Below are 17,083 nucleotides of genomic sequence, written 5' to 3'. Positions count from 1 at the left end.
ACTGAACTGAATGCTAGTAAATGAAGGTGAGGAAATATAGAGGTATTGGAAGTTTGAACAAAGATTTTTTTTTTTTTGAGCGTGAAACAGTGTTTCAGGAGTGGAAGATCCCTGGCCTTAGCTCTGCTGCTCACCCGTTCCCTCTGCTCCTTGGGCTTCCTTTTACTGAGTTTCTTTACTTAATTATTGAGGTGTCCTGTTTGAGCAGCAGTGGTTGCAGAGGCTGCAGTGCCAGTTTCACAATCTTTGTTACAGGTAGATTATAACCAAGGGAACTCAGAGTGGGACTTCGGAGGCTCAGGGAAGGACTCTACAGGATGGAGCTGGAGTGCGCCCACCATGCAGTTACACAACACTTCTCAGATTTCTGCTTGGTTTCTCAGGTTCCTTGCAGATTCCAGGGCCCTGTGGATTTAAGTAAGCCCTGGGCTCCCAGCAGACAGGGGCAACTGGAGGCTCTAGGACTGGAAGTGGAAGTGGAAGCTCTAGGGTGGAAGTGCAGGGGAGCTCATGAGAGGAACTTCCAGGCAGAGTAACAAGAGAGGGGTCAGGGACTACAAGTGTCCCATTTTGACAGGAACTTACAAGAGGGGACTGATCTGGCTCAGTTACAAAGCAACCACACAGAGAAGTCTGGATGCTATGAGAGTGCTCCCTAGCCTTGTTCTGTCAGCCAGCTTCTTCCTTTCAGCAGCATCCTTCAGCATTAACTCTGGAAAGAGGTCAGTTTAGACCTAGATGCCATTTCTGAGCTCTCACAATCTAAGCACTTTGTCTTCTAATCTATTCACTCATTAGACAAAAAGCTCTTTACTGGAACCTCCGTGGCGACATACGTTTTGCACATGGCCTTTGGATCTGAGTTTTCCTAGTGTCATCAAAGGAGCTGTGTCAAATGCAAAGCCAAGGAATCTGAACTCTAAGGAGAACTCTTGTTCTGGTTTAGTGAAACAGAAGGGAACTGGAGAAGGAGGCATTAAACTCCATGGACAATGAAGGAAGATTCTGAAAAAATAAAATTATGACAAAACAGGGGCAATGATATTGAAATTATTGACATGTACAAAAGATGGTGAATGGCCCAGGTTACTTTCATGATAAGGTTGCTGCCGCTGCTGCTAAGTCGCTTCAGTCGTATCTGACTCTGTGCGACCCCATAGATGGCAGCCCACCAGGCTCCCCTGTCCCTGGGATTCTCCAGGCAAGAATACTGGAGTGGATTTCCATTCCCTTCTCCAATGCATGAAAGTGAAAAGTGAAAGTGAAGTCACTCAGTTGTGTCCGACTCTTAGTGACCCCATGGACTGCAGCCTACCAGGCTCCTCCATCCATGGATTTTCCAGGGAAGAGTACTAGAGTGGAGTGCCATTGCCTTCTCCATCATGATAAGGTTAGAGTAGATCAGATCACTGTTGTTGGTTTGCAAACTCAGGAGTTTTCAGAGTGAAATCTGAAACTGACCCCTGCACTTGGAGGGCAGGGAGAGACCAAAGAAAGAGGCAGAACTTTGAAGACTCAGGTAGCAAGAAGTTTTTATAAGCAAGGGAGTTTCCATATTAAGCTTGGTAAACAACCAATCGGAGAAGGCAATGGCACCCCACTCCAGCACTTTTGCCTAGAAAATCCCAGGGACAGAGGAGCTTGGTAGGCTGCAGTCCATGGGGTCACTAAGAGTCTGACACAAATAGCGACTTCACTTTCACTCTTCACTTTCATGCATTGGAGAAGGAAATGGCAACCCACTCCAGTGTTGGGGGAGGCGGGGGCTGCTTTCTATGGGGTCGCACAGAGTCGGACACGACTGAAGCAACTTAGCAGCAGCAGCAAACAACCAATACACTTGCAACCATTCTGTATATATAAGCCATTTGTTTTCCATTTTCAGTAGAATATTCAGTAAGTATACAACATTTTGTTATAAAATAGGCTTTGTGTGAGATGATTTTACCCAACTGTAGGCTAATGTATTTCATGCATGTTTAAAGAGGCAAGGCTAAGCTATGATATCTTTAGTGGCTTAGTGGTAAAGAATCTGCCTGCCAAGCAGGAGACCTGAATTCGATCCCTGGGTCAGGAATATCCCCAGGAGGAGGAAATGGCAACCCACTCTAGTATTCTTGCCTGGGAAATCCCATGGACGGAGGAATGGAGTGATGAGAGAGTCAGATAGGACTTGGCGACTAAACAACAATGTTAGGTGTTATTGAGTTCATTTTTGACCTATTAGAGTTTCAATTTATGATAGGTTTATTATATGAACCCCATTATAAATCAAGACAGATTTGTATATTTTCTTATATATATGTGAATATATACAGATTTATATATACATGCAGATCTATGTATATGATGCATTTACATATATGTACATATATACACATTTGAAAGCAACATGCATAAACACACATTAGATCTGTAAGTTATCTGAACAGGTAGATGTTTAATGCTGAGCACTAGTCCTATTTCTATGTCTCTTGTCATCTTGACTGAGGTTTGTTTTTCCCTTGTAAATTTCTCAGAGAAAGTTCATAATTGCAATGTTCTGTGAACATTTGTTGATGAATGTGTATGTGTCTTTATATTTCACAGTCAAGTATATCTTAATTATCCCCTTCTAACAGATTCTAGAATAATTTTAATAAAAATTATAAAAATAGTATACCACTCAAAATATTCTTTAAAATATTAACAGTGTCTACTATATAGTTTCTGCTTCTGCTGCTGCTGCTAAGTCACTTCAGTCGTGTCCGACTCTGTGCGACCCCATAGACGGAAGCCCACCAGGCTCCCCCGTCCCTGGGATTCTCCAGGCAAGAACCCTGGAGTGGGCTGCCATTTCCTTCTCTAAGGCATGAAAGTGAAAATTGAAAGGGAAGTAGTTCAGTCGTATCCGACTCTTAGCGACCCCATGGACTGCAGCCTTCCAGGCTCCTCCATCCATGAGATTGTCCAGCCAAGAGTACTGGAGTGGGGTGCCATTGCCTTCTCCGTATAGTTTCTACTATATATCACCATCGTAATTTTTCAAAACTAAGAAATCAATATTGGTCCATTGCTATGAACTAAACTTCTGATTTTATTTATATTTTATTAGTTTTACCTTTTCCTGTTCCAGGATTCAGACCAAGGTGCAACTTTATATTTAGCCATCACGTCTCCTTAATCTCCTTTTTTTTAAATGACATTCTCAGAATTTCCTTATTTTTAATGACCTTGATAAAAATTTGGAGGAGTACTGATCAGACATTTTGTAGACTGTCCCTCAGTTGGGATTAGTCTGACATGTAATTTTCCTGATTAGACAGGGGTTATGTGGCATCTAAGGAAGATCACAGGGATGAAGTGTCACTCTTACCACATTACATCAAGGTAATAGGCTATCAATATTGCTTGTCACGGTGATGTTAATGTTGATCACCTGGCCAAGAGAGTGCTTATCAGGTTTCTCCACTGTAAAGTTACAATTTTTCCTTCCTATTACACTGTATTATTTAGAAATAGGCCGTTAAGTTCAGTCCCTTTAACAGCATGCTTCCATAATTCTGTTTTCTGAGCACACTCTTACTTTCTGACAAGATTTGTTTAGGTAAAAATAAGTTTTTACTTAAAAAACATTAAATGTTAGAAGAGACTTACACATAATTCACAGAATCTTTACAAAATAACTGCCAATACTTGTCCAGTTTTTTTTTTAAATATTTATAGACTTGGAAATTTTGCAGTAAAATAAGGTTTACAAAATAGTTATTTTAGAAAGCACCACAGTACTAAATTTTAGGCAAATTAGAACTTAACACTAAAAATTTTACATGCAAGTCAGCTCTCAAACATCTTTATTCTTTATACCAGTGATAAGGTAAAGGGAAAATCAACATTAACTGAGGAAACAACTAATAAATACTCTGTAAACTGATTCAGATTTTTAAATTACTTTCAGAAGCTGTGCCAATACAAAGTGTCAACAATCACACTATGTACTGAACTACACAGTTACTCAAAATGAACGTTAATCAAATTAACCCTTTAAACAGAAATATAGTTATTTCTTTTAATTCTGAAAATGTATCTCTAATTATAAAATTCATAAATGTGATGATTAAGAACTTTTATTCCTTCTCATACTTGGTAGTTTCAAGTTTTTTAAAACAATGATTTAGTTACATTATTAATTATTCTATAAGAGACTGGATATAGGGGCACAAAGTCATTTACAGGGCACTGGAATCTGTCTGGTAATAGCAGAGAAATAGCAGAAAAAAAAACAACAACTTTTTTGAGTTTTGAGTTTTCAAAACTGAGTCTCTGTTTTACAAGATAGAAAGAGTTCTGTGGATGGCTGGTGGTGACACTTGTGCAACAAGGTAAATGTACTTTATGCCACTGAACTGTCCACTTAGAAATAGTTAAGATGGTACATTTCACGTTCCGTGTATGTCATCACAATAAAAAAAAAAATTTGATGGTAAATTTTCTGTCATGTATATTTTACTCCAAATAAATAAATAAATGCTAATAAACATTTTTTAAAGTTCAAGGCAAAGAGGGAGTCTTGGTAAATACTTCCCTGAAGGAACTTCAGCCTTACTTATCTGAGAAACCCTGTTCTGTTTGGTTTCTCTAAGCCTCCAGCAAGAAGGGAGTTTCAGAGACCAACTAACAACTGTTATCTCAGAGAGTTGTCTTCTAACTTGATGTGTGTTCCTCATATGGACACCTTTCCTTCTTTGGGGAGAAACAAAACTTATTCAAACTAACACTGTCCGGTTTAATTGCTTATTTCATTGTGTGGTTCATGAAATGATCACATCACAATCTCCCACGTAATTAGGGAAATGAGAAGTAACCAAAATGTGTCATTGAGGGAAACTTTAGATATCTGTGTCCCTCTGGTTATATCAGCTCTCACACCTAACAGGCACAGAATAAAGACTTGTAGAACCTAATTAAATTCCAAAAAAAGAAAAACAACAAGAATACACAAAAGTGGGTTGAGTAATGTCAGATTGGACGACAGGAGAAAGGGCTGAAGACTATGTTACAAGAACATTGTTTACCCTTGATACTGTTTTTGGTCAGACAGGGACAGAAGTATAAGAAGAGGAAATTGGGGATTCCACAAAGATGGCCTACACAAACCATTCAGTATCACAGTAATCCAAGTCTATGCCCCAACCAGTAATCCTAAAGAAGCTGAAGTTGAATGGCTCTATGAATACCTACAAGACCTTCTACAACTAACACCCCCAAAAGATGTCCTTTTCATTATAGGAGACTGGAATGCAAAAGTAGTAAGTCAAGAGATACCTGGAGTAACAGGCAAATTTGGCCTTAGAGTACAAAACGAAGCAGGTCTAGGGCTAACAGAGTTTTGCCAAGAGAATGCACTGGTCATGGAAAACATCTTCTTCCAACAACACAAGAGAAGACTCTACACATGGACATCACCAGATGGTCAACACTGAAATCAGATTGATTATATTCTCTGCAGCCAAATGTGGAGAAGCTCTATACAGTCAGCAAAAATAAGACTGGGAGCTGACTGTGGCTCAGATCATGAACTCCTTATTGCCAGATTCAGACTTAAATTGAACAAAGTAGGGAAAACCACTAGACCAGTCAGGTGTGACCTAAATCAAATCCCTTATGATTATACAGTGAAAGTGACAAACAGATTCAAGGGAGTAGATCTGATAGACAGAGTGCCTGAAGAACTAAGGATGGAGGTTCATGCCATTGTACAGAAGGCAGTGATCAAGACCATCCCCAAGAAAAAGAAATGCAAAAAGGCAAAATGATTGTCTGAGGAGGCCTCACAAATAGTTGAGAAAAGAAGAGAAGCTAAAGGCAAAGAAGAAAAGGAAAAATATACGCACTTGAATGCAGATTTCCAAAGAATAGCAAGGAGAAATAAGAAAGCCTTCCTCTGTGACCAATGCAAAGAAATAGAGGAAAGGAACAGAATGGGAAAGACTAGAGATCTCTTCAAGAAAATTAGAGATATCAAGGGAACATTTCATGCAAAGATGGGCACAATAAAGGACAGAAATGGTATAGACTTAACAGAAGCAGAAGATAGTAAGAAGAGGTGGCAACGATACACTGAAGAACTATACACAAATGATCTTCATGAGCCAGATAACCATGATGGTGTGATCACTCACCTAGAGCCAAACATCTTGGAATGTGAAGTCAAGTGGGCCTTAGGAAGTATCACTATGAACAAAGCTAGTGGAGGTGATGGAATTCCAGTTGAGCTTTCTCAAATCCTAAAAGATGATGCTGTGAATGTGCTGTACTCAACATGCCAGCAAATTTGGAAAACTCAGCAGTGGCCACAGGACTGGAAAAGGTCAGTTTTCATTCCAATCTCAAAGAAAGGCAATGCCAAAGAATGTTCAAACTACCACACAATTGCACTCATCTCACACTTCCCTGGTGGCTCAGACCATAAAGCGTCTGTCTACAATGTGGGAGACCCAGGTTCGATCCCTGGGTTGGGAAGATCCTCCAAAGAATGAAATGGCAACCCACTCCAGTACTCTTGCCTGAAAATCCCATGGAGGGAGGAGCATGGTAGGCTACAGTCCATGGGGTCGTAAAGAGTCAGACACAACTGAGCGACTTCACTTTCACATGCTAGCAAAGTAATGCTCAAAATTCACCATGCCAGGCTTCAACAGTATGTGAATGGTAAAATTCGAGTTGTTCAAGCTGGATTTAGAAAAGGCAGAGGAACCTGAGATTAAATTGCCAACATTAGTTGGATCATTGAAAAACCAAGAGAGTTCCAGAAAAACATCTACTTCTGCTTTATTAACTATGCCAAAGCCTTTGACTGTGTGGATCACAAGAAACTGTGGAAAATTCTTAAAGAGATGGGAATACCAGACCACCTTATATTCTTCCTTGGAAATCTGTATGCAGGTCAAGAATTAACAGTTAGAACTGAACATGGGCCTACAGACTAGTTGCAAAATGGAAAAGGAGTATGACAAGGCTGTATATTGTCACCATGCTTATTTAACTTATATGCAGAGTATAGCATGTGAAATGCCAGGGTGGATGAAGCACAAGCTGGAATCAAGATTACCAGGAGAAATATCAATAACCTCAGATATGCAGATGATACCACCCTTATGGAAGAAAGTGAAGGACTAAAGAGTCTCTTGATGAAAGTGAAAGAGGAGAGTGAAAAAGTTGGCTTAAAACTCAAATTCAGAAAACTAAGAATATGGCATCTGTTCCCATCCCTTCATGGCAAATAGATGGGGAAAAAATGGAAACAGTGAAACTTTATTTTCTTGGACGCCAAAATCACTGCAGATGGTGACTGCATCCATGAAATTAAAAAAATGCTGCTCCTTGGAAGAAAAGCTATGACCAATCTAAATAGCATATTAAAAAGCAGAGACATTACTTTGCTAACAAAAGTCTGTCTGGTCAAAGCTATGGTTTTTCCAGTAGTAATGTATGGATGTGAGAGCTGGAGTATAAAGAAAGCTGAGCGCCAAAGAATTGATGCTCTTGAACTGTGGTGTTGGAGAAGACTCTTAAGAGTCCCTTGGGCTGCAAGGAGATCCAACCAGTCCATCCTAAAGGAAATCAGTCCTGAATATTCATTGGAAGGACTGATGCTGAAGTTGAAGCTCCAGTACTTTGGCCACTTGATGCGAAGAACAGACTCATTTGAAAAGACCCTGATGCTGGGAAAGATTGAAGACAGAAGAGGACAATAGAGTATGAGATGGTTGGATGAAATCACTGATTCGTTAGACATGAGTTTGAGTAAGCTCCAGGAGTTGGTGATGGACAGAGAAGCCTGGCATGCTGCAGTCCATGGGGTCACAAAGAATCAGACACAACTGAGTGACTGAACTGAACTAAACCACACACATAAATCCTGAGATGGGAGGGGGAACCTAAGTAGCTTGGCTGGGATGCAGATTTAATGCAAGAAGCAACACATACCTAGGGAGATGTGGTTAAACACTTACTTCAACCCATTGTAGAACAACATCTTGTAGTCAACATTTGTTCTAGTGATATTTTCTAAGTTCCTCAATGGTGAATAACTGGCCAGTGTGCTGAAAGCCAGGAGCTTTGCTCCTGACATACTTCCTGTCAGAACCTGGTAAGCAAATAATTTGCAAGGAGAAACAGCAAGTCTTTCAGTGGAAAATCAGCTATGTTGGTACAAACAGGCCCATGTAGAATGGGAGGAGTCTCATTCTAGCATGGGTAGCAGTCTATAGGGAGCAGAGATTCTAGCCTTTGATGAATGTCACCCTGCCCTAATATTGTCTAGTGAACTCTTATAATGGGGCTGTCACCAGGGTTGTTCTGGAGCTGAGTTAAGCTGGTCCCAGTTAACATCATGGGACCAAGGGTCCACTGTGTCACCACACTAGCTAAAGTGGATAAGGGGTTGTTAGGTGTGGATGAAGGGTCAGGATCATAAACATTTCCTCTGGCTGATGATGATATAAATCATGTTTGAGAAGAGTCATTTTCTGCCAACAGGAGATGCTATTATGATTCACCTGTGGAAAGAGTTCTATTTGCAAAAAGACACATTTGTTTCACTCAGCATTCTTCCATATTCTGAGACTTAAAGATATTTGGAATGACTGTCCCAAATGCAGAGCACTCTGGAAAACATGATGAATAAATCTCTGTTCAAATAAGAACTTTCTATATCATAAATGAAAGCTGGTATTCAAAGCCTTAGTGTTCCATACCCAGGCTCTTTTCTAATAGATGTATGTTGATAATCTTCCCTGGTGGCTCAGATGAAGAATCTGCCTGTGATGCAGGAGACCTGGGTTCGATTCTGGGTTGGGAAGATCTCCTGGAGGAGGGTATGGCAATCCACTCCAATATTCTTGTCTGAAGAATCCCCATGGACAGAGGAGCATGGTGGGCTACAGTCCATGGGGTCGCACAGAGTCAGACATGACTGAGCGACTCAGCGCAGGTCACATTGTGTAGCAATCACACACATTCTCTTTTAACACAGTGGTGACATTTCATTTGGTTTGGAACAGCAAACAGCCTCAACGTTTTCCCCACTGATATGAATTCAACTGGCTCATTCTTAAATTGCCACAAGCATTGAGTTGACCAAAAATTTTGTTTGCTTTTTCTTTTCCTGTAAGATGGCTCTGGCAGCACTTAGTTCTCTTTAAGTTCATTTGAAACAATTGTCTTAGCTTGTATTGTGCAGCTGGCACATTAGCATGCATTAAAAAAAAAAAAACTTAACCTATACTGGATAATTTTTGTGTAGCCATTTTAATATTGAAGATCAAAGAATAAGGTAACATTTTTGCATATTATACTTTCTTACTTCAAGAAAGGTAAATACAAAACTGAAAGCAGAAAAGGTATGTGCAGTATGTGGAGATGCTGCTATGACTGAAGTCAAAAGTGGTTTGTGAAGTTTCATCCTTGAGATTTCTCACTGGATGATGCTCCATGGTCATAAAGACCAGCTAGTTATAGTGATAAAATAATATTAATTAACAACAACAAATATTAAAGCAAGAAGGAATCACACAGTAATAAAATACAAAAATCAGGACAGCTGATTATTCTAAAGCAACAAGGGGAAAATAACAAATAATATACAAGGGAACTCCCATCGGGCTAGCTGATTTTTCTACAAGCCGAAGGGAATGGCATGATATATTTTAAAATGATTGAGATTTGATGGAGAAATCAAAAGCTTTCCAGACAAGCAAAAGTTAAGGGAACTCAACACCACCAAACCAGCTTTATAACAAATGCTAAAGAAATTTCTCTAGGCAGGAAACATAAGAGAAGGAAAAGACCTACAGAAAATAAACCCAAAACAATTAAGAAAATGGTAATAGGATCATACATACTAATATACTTTAAATGTAAATGGATTAAAGGCACCAACCAAAAGACATAGACTGGCTGGGTGGATGTAAGTATGTGCACGTATGCACTTCCATTTACTGATCACTCTGCTTGAAACCCCCAAATTGTATGTAATTTTATATTGTTAAGTTAATCATGTTCCCATTATGACTTGCAATTGTAATTATCTTTCATTTTTTCCTGACTATTGATTGTGAAAGCTGATAAATATTTTTGCTATTGTAACTATTACTCACTTAATACCATTGTATCATGATTGGTCAACAGAAAAACAATAGCACTCTATATCACCAAAACTAGGATCTAATAGAAAAACCTGTAACCATTTTTAAAATACAGATGCATTTCAGAATTATTTTGAAATTGTTTGAAAAATACAAATGCACAGGTATTGCTGTTTTCTCCAGAGCACCAGATATGTTTCTAATGAGCAGTCATGTTTAAAAACAACTGGACTATATTATGACCTTTACTTTTAAATAGACTGTTTCACTTTTTCTATTTCATATTCAGTGCTTCCATTTCATTTACTTTATGTTCTCCAATTTCTCCAACTCTTCTTTTTTTATGTTCTTTCTCAGCCTTTATCAAGTGTAATAGAAAAGTTTATATATTATTACATTTTGATTATACTTGTTTGACTTAGTATGAATAGAATGCTAGATTTCTAATTAAAAAATAGATAGGCAACAAGTAACAAAGTTTACTGTATAGAATAGGAAACTATAATCAATATCTTGTAATAACCTATGATGGACAATAATTTCAAGATAATATATGTGCATTTGTATAACTGAATCACCTTGCTGTGCACCTGGAACATTGTAAGTGAACTATTCTTCATTAAAAAAAAATATATATATATATATATATATATTTTAAATTAGAGATAACAAGGGAACATTTCACATAAAGATGGGCACAATAAAGGACAGAAACACTATGGACTTAACAGAAGCAGAAGATACTAACAAGAAGTGGCAAGAATACACAGAAGAACTGTGCATAAAAGATCTTAGTGGCCTGGATAATTACAATGGTGTAATCATTCACCTAGAACCAGACATTCTGGAGTGAAGTCAAGTGGGCCTTAAGAAGCCTTACTGCAAACAAAACTAGTGTAGGTGATGGAATTCCAGTTGAACTATACCAAATCCTAAAAGATGATCCTGAAAAGGGCTTCCCTCAGTATGCCAGAAAATTTAGAAAACTCAGCAATGGCCACAGAACAGGAAAAGATCAGTCTTCATTCTGATCCCAAAGGAAAGTAACGGCAAATAATGTTCAAACTACTACACAACTGTGCTCATTTCCCATGCTAGCAAGGTAATGCTCAAAAATCCTTCAAGCTAGGCTTCAACATTATGTGAACCAAGTACTTCCAGATGTATAAACTGCATATAGAAAAGACAGAGGAACCAGACAACAAATTGCCAACATCTGTTGGATCATCGAAAAAGAGAGTTCCAGAAAAACATCTGCTTTTGCTTCTTTAACTAAACTAAAGCCTTTGACTGTGTGAACTCTAAAAATGTGTGTAATATTCTTAAAGAGGTGGAAATACCAGACCACTTTACTTGCCTCCTGAGAAACCTGTATGTAGATCAAGAAGCAACAGTTAGAACTGGACATGCAACAGACTGGTTCCAAAATGGGAAAAGAGTACTTCAAGGCTGTATATTGTCACCCTGTTTATTTAACTTATATATAAAGTACATTATGCAAAATTCTGGCTGGATGAAGCACAGCTGGAATCAAGATTGCTGGGAGAAATATCAATAACTTCAGATATGAAGATGACACCACCCTTACGGCAGAAAGAGAAGAGGAACAAAAGAGCCTCTTGATGAAGGTGAAAGAGTATGATAAAACTAGCTTAAAACTCAACATTCAAAAAATGAAGACCATGGCATCTGGTCCCATCACTTCATGGCAAATAGATGGGAAACAATGGAAACAGTGAGACTATTTTATTGGGCTCTTCATTTCCTTAGGCTCTGAAATCACTGCAGACAGTCACAGCAGCCATGAAATTAAAGACGCTTGCTCTTTGGAAGAAAAGTTATGACAAAGCTAGACAGATTATTTAAAACCAGAGACATCACTTCTCTGATAAAGGTCTGTATAGTCAAAGCTATTGTTTTTCTAGTAGTCATGTATGGATGTGAGAACTGGACCATAAAGAAGACTGGGCTCCAAAGAATTGATACTTTGGAACTGTGGTGCTGGTGAAGACTCTTAAGAGTCCCTTGGACTGCAAGGAGATCAAACCAGTCCATCCTAAAGGAAATCAGTCCTGAACAGTCATTGGAAGGACTGATACTGAAGCTGAAGCTCCAATACTTAGGCCACCTAATACGAAGAACTGACTCATTGGAACAGACCCTGATTCTGGGAAAGACTCAGGGCAGAGGAGAAAAGGGATGACAGTGAATGAGATGGTTGGATGGCATCATAGATTCAATGGACATAAATTTGAGCCAACTCCAGGAGATAGTGAAAGACAGGGAAGCTTGGTGTGCTGCAGTTTATGGGGTCACAAACAGTCGGACACAACTGAGCGACTAAAAAACAATTCTATAACACTGAACCTGCTGTATTTGAACTGAAGGGCCTTCCTATTCTCTAGAGTTCCTTTTTCAAACTTTTCTTCCTAAACTCAAGGTAATACATTTTTACTCTCATTGGTTTCCCAGATTTTCTCCCTGTTTTAATTATGTGTAGTGGAAAAAAATAGACTTTGGCTTCAGACTGAATTGGACTCACTCCCAGCTCTATCACTTTTTGTCTTCCTTGCTGCGTGTGTGTGTGCGCGCGTGCGCAGGCACATGCATGTAAGCGCTCATTTGTATTCCATCTTTGCAGTTGCATGGAATGTAGCCTAATCACCAGGTTCTGTCTGTTTCCTGGATTTTCCTGGAAAAAATATTGGAGTGGGTTGCCATTTCTTTCTCCAAGATATCTTTCTTGCCATATTTAACTGTTAAAATCCTTTCCTCTATTTTCGCTTAGAAATCCTGGTATCTCTCATCACTTAGTTAAATATCTTTCATGAAAGAGATTTTGGTGGCATTCAAGAGATTCATTTTATACCTCCAATACTTATTTGTATATGTCTTCAACCAAATTCAAATCCTGGTTTCATATGTTTTTGCTTTGTAACCTTGATATAATTGCTTATGTTCTTAAAGTCTTTATTATCCAAAATAATTATTATTATATTCTAATATTATTTTGCTCTTAAATATGAATACAATTGCTAGGAGAATGGCTGGCACACAATACTGCAATATTCACAATAGTTCCCTCTTTCTATTGCCACTTTTGTCTACAGAATAGCTGCCATTTTTGTGTATATATCTCAAGCATTTCATCTTATATCTCAGTCTGTATATATTGCCTATATTGAACTTAGTAGATGGCTACTTGTACCATTATTTGCCAATTTTAGATCAGGTTGCTAAAGCTGTAGAGAATGCTGTTCTCATCAGGAGAAGGAAGCAGTAGCTACCTCACATTTTATCAAGACTAAAGTATTCTCTCTTTGTCTCTCTAGACAACTTAATCTTCATTCTTATCCCGCCCTTTGTATTTGTTCCCATTCAAACCAAACCTTTAAAAAAATAAAAAAAAAAAAACAGAAAATAAAAAACAAAAACTGAAAAAGACCTTTAGTGATCTAAAATATTTATTCAACAGTTATCTGTGCTGAACTTGCTCACCTTCCTGACCTCGCAGATAACCATAAATCTTTCTCTTTAAAAGTATAATGGCTTCCCTAGTGGCTCAGAGGTTAAAAGTGTCTAATTCTAATGCCTCTAATCCTGGGAAATGTTCGACCCCAGTATTCTGATCCTAGAGAAGGAAATGGATGGAGTCCTGTATTACTTGCCTAGAGAATCCCATGGATCGGAGCCTCTGGGGCTACAGTCCATGGGGTCGCAAAAGTCGGACACGACTGTTCTATTTGCTTTCAACTTTCAAAAGTATACAATAGTTCTATTTGCAATTTTTTAAGGAATCTCCACACTGTTCTCCATAGTGGCTGTACTAGTTTGCATTCCCACCAACAGTGTAGGAGGGTTCCCTTTCTCCACACACTCTTCCAGCATTTATTGCTTGCAGATTTTTGGATCGCAGCATTCTGACTGGTGTGAAGTGGTACCTCATTGTGGTTTTGATTTGCATTTCTCTTATAATGAGTGATGTTGAGCATCTTTTCATGTGTTTGTTAGCCATTTGTATGTCTTCTTTGGAGAAATGTCTATTTAGTTCTTTGGCCCATTTTTTGATTGGGTCGTTTATTTTTCTGGAATTGAGCTGCATAAGTTGCTTGTATATTTTTGAGATTAGTTGTTTGTCAGTTGCTTCATTTGCTATTATTTTCTCCCATTCTGAAGGCTGTCTTTTCACCTTGCTTATATTTTCCTTTGTGCAGAAGCTTTTAATTTTAATTAGATCCCATTTGTTTATTTTTTGCTTTTGGGATGTTATGGGGATGACCCAGAGAGATGTTATGGGGAGGGAGGTGGGAAGGGGGGTTCATATTTGGGAACGCATGTAAGAATTAAAGATTTTAAAATTTAAAAAATAAAAACTAAAAAAAAAAAGCAGAGGCCAAACTATTCTATTGCCATTAGCATCTAGGACACTCATCTCAAAATGCCATTCACTGATCTCTTGGATAAAATTAGTTTTGCCTCAGGGGGAAAAAAAAAAGCCATCTTAGCCATCTGAAGTCATCTACTCATAGCCTGTGAGGATGAGACATTGGAAAAGGTTTTAGCAGATCACCATATTACACAGAATGCTCTGACTAAAGACCTTAGACTAGGGCCTCTTTCACAGCAGACCAGTCTAATTCAATTCCAAAGATCACCATTTTAGGAAAGAATTCAAGAAGCACTAGATCTTCCTAGGTTTTGAGATTCATGATGGCAACCTCGTAGTACCAATTAAGCTCAGATGGGTATTTCTTTAAATCCTCCATGATACAACTCACACAGTAGGGGGAAATTGACTACAGTATTTTTTTTTTTTTTTTTTTGACTGTGCTGGATTTGTTGCTCTGCATGGGCTCTCTCTGGTTGGGGCGAGAGGGGGCTACTCTCTGGTTGCACAGCACAGGCTTCATATTGCGGTGGCTTCCAGTGTTGTAGAGCACAGGCTCTAGAGCACATGGGGCTTCACTGTTACGGTGTACAGGCTTAGCTGCTATGCAGCATGTAGAATCTTCCAGACCAGGGATCGAACCCATGTCCCCTGAATCGGCTGGCAAATTCTTAACCACTGGAGTACCAGATAAAATCACTATAGTAATCACCAAAATCACTATAGTATTAAGTCAACACTGATGGGGTAGCTTTCTAAGACATCAGAAGATACAAGCAGTTCTTCCCTCATCTATAACCAACATAATCCTAGAAAAACTATAAAGTCAGACATGAATTGGAATCTTTCCCCATAGGATCCTTTGAGGATCTCCAAATAGATTTTGTACAATTTCTTCCCTCTGTGGGTTATGCATTTTTACTAGTAATTGTGTGTTTATTTGAGGGGTGCTAACAATTGAATTTCACTGCAACTTAAAATAGCTTTGAAAACTATTATATATTTGTGTTCTTTACCTAAGCCATTCCAACCTAGCTATTTAGTAAGAGGTGAAAACATTTTACTGGAAGTTCTACTTTGAAAGAGCTAAAGCTTAGTAAAGTAAAGTGTTATTCACTCAGTCAAGTCCGACTTTCTGCAATCTTATGGAATGTAGCCCACCAGGCTACTTTGTCCATGGGATTCTCCAGGCAAGAACACTGGAGTGGGTTACCATTCCCTTCTCCAGGGGATCTTCCTGACCCAGGGATCAGCTGGTCTCCTGCCCTGCAGGGAGATATGTTACCATCTGAGCCACCTGGGAAGTCCAGCTCCTTACTTAAAAATGACAGGAAATGTCCTTCAACACACAATACTCTAGAAAAGTGGGAGGAATACACAACATGTAAAAATGCAAATCAACCAAACTATCAGATACTCTTGATATTCCATACCCTCCAGGACCACTCTTTTCCTCTTAGGCTTTGTTTTCTTTCCCATCAGGTAACCCTAGATTTGTGGTTATTGCTGTTTAGCTGGTAAGTTGCGCCTTACTGTTTACCACCCCATGGACTGCAGCACCATCTCGTGTCCGTCACCACCTCCCAGAATCCTAGATTATCTTCTGTCAACTGATCACTTGCAAGCCTACATTTTGGAAATATCTCTAGCCTAGCTTAAAAACCTTTTAGCTAAAATTTACCCTAACTTTTCAGGTAAATATTATAAGGGGTTAAGTAATATATCTCACTCCTGTCATCAACAGAACAGCTGCTTTTCCTTTCCAAGCACCTCATCAGTGAAATCCAGTATATAGAAAACAACTCATAGAAAGTTGAACATCACTGAAAAGGACTATATTGAATACTCAACTCTAACAGAGCCGTTACAGTAGAAGGAATTGATCCTTGGATACGCATCTCACAACTAAAATCACAACATTCATCTGACAATTGGAAAGTCACAGCCTTCAGAGATTATGAAGCCAGGTTGCCCAGAGAATCACAGAGGTCAACAGCTGCCCCAAGATCCTTGGCACAAGCAAACAGCTGCATGAAGTAGAACAGCTTTCATCAAAGAGCAATGGGAAAAGATTCTCCTGTTAAATGCCAGACTCTCCTTTGAATGCTTTTGTCCCTTATCTTTCTGGCCATATTTTCTTTTTATTGGTTTAAGCATATACACTTTTAAGAATTTCTTTATTAGGCTGCATGGGGGGCTATTCTCTAGTTGCAGTGCACGGACTTTTCATTGCAGTGGCTTCTGTTGCACAGAGCATGGGCTTTAAGACATGCTGGCTTCAGCAGTTATGGCATGTGAGCTCAGTAGTTGCAGTGCATAGGTTTAGTTGCCCCGCAGGATTAGGAATCTTCCCAGGCCGGGGATCAAACCCATTTCCCCTGCTTTGCCAGGTGGATTCTTAACCACTGGACTATCAGGGAAGTTCTAAGTTATGCACTTTTGATTTAGCCTATCATGTTTTTCTTACTAAAAATAATAATTTGCCTAACTCTTTTATACTCAGTCATCACTCTAAGTATAATTAAGTTCCTTAAGATGTTACTAGTGTAGACAACTTGAAATTTACTAA

Source organism: Ovis aries, chromosome 21, assembly GCF_016772045.2.
Source record: "Ovis aries strain OAR_USU_Benz2616 breed Rambouillet chromosome 21, ARS-UI_Ramb_v3.0, whole genome shotgun sequence".
Taxonomy (NCBI): domain Eukaryota; kingdom Metazoa; phylum Chordata; class Mammalia; order Artiodactyla; family Bovidae; genus Ovis; species Ovis aries.
Note: the sequence above shows the minus strand (reverse complement) of the source record.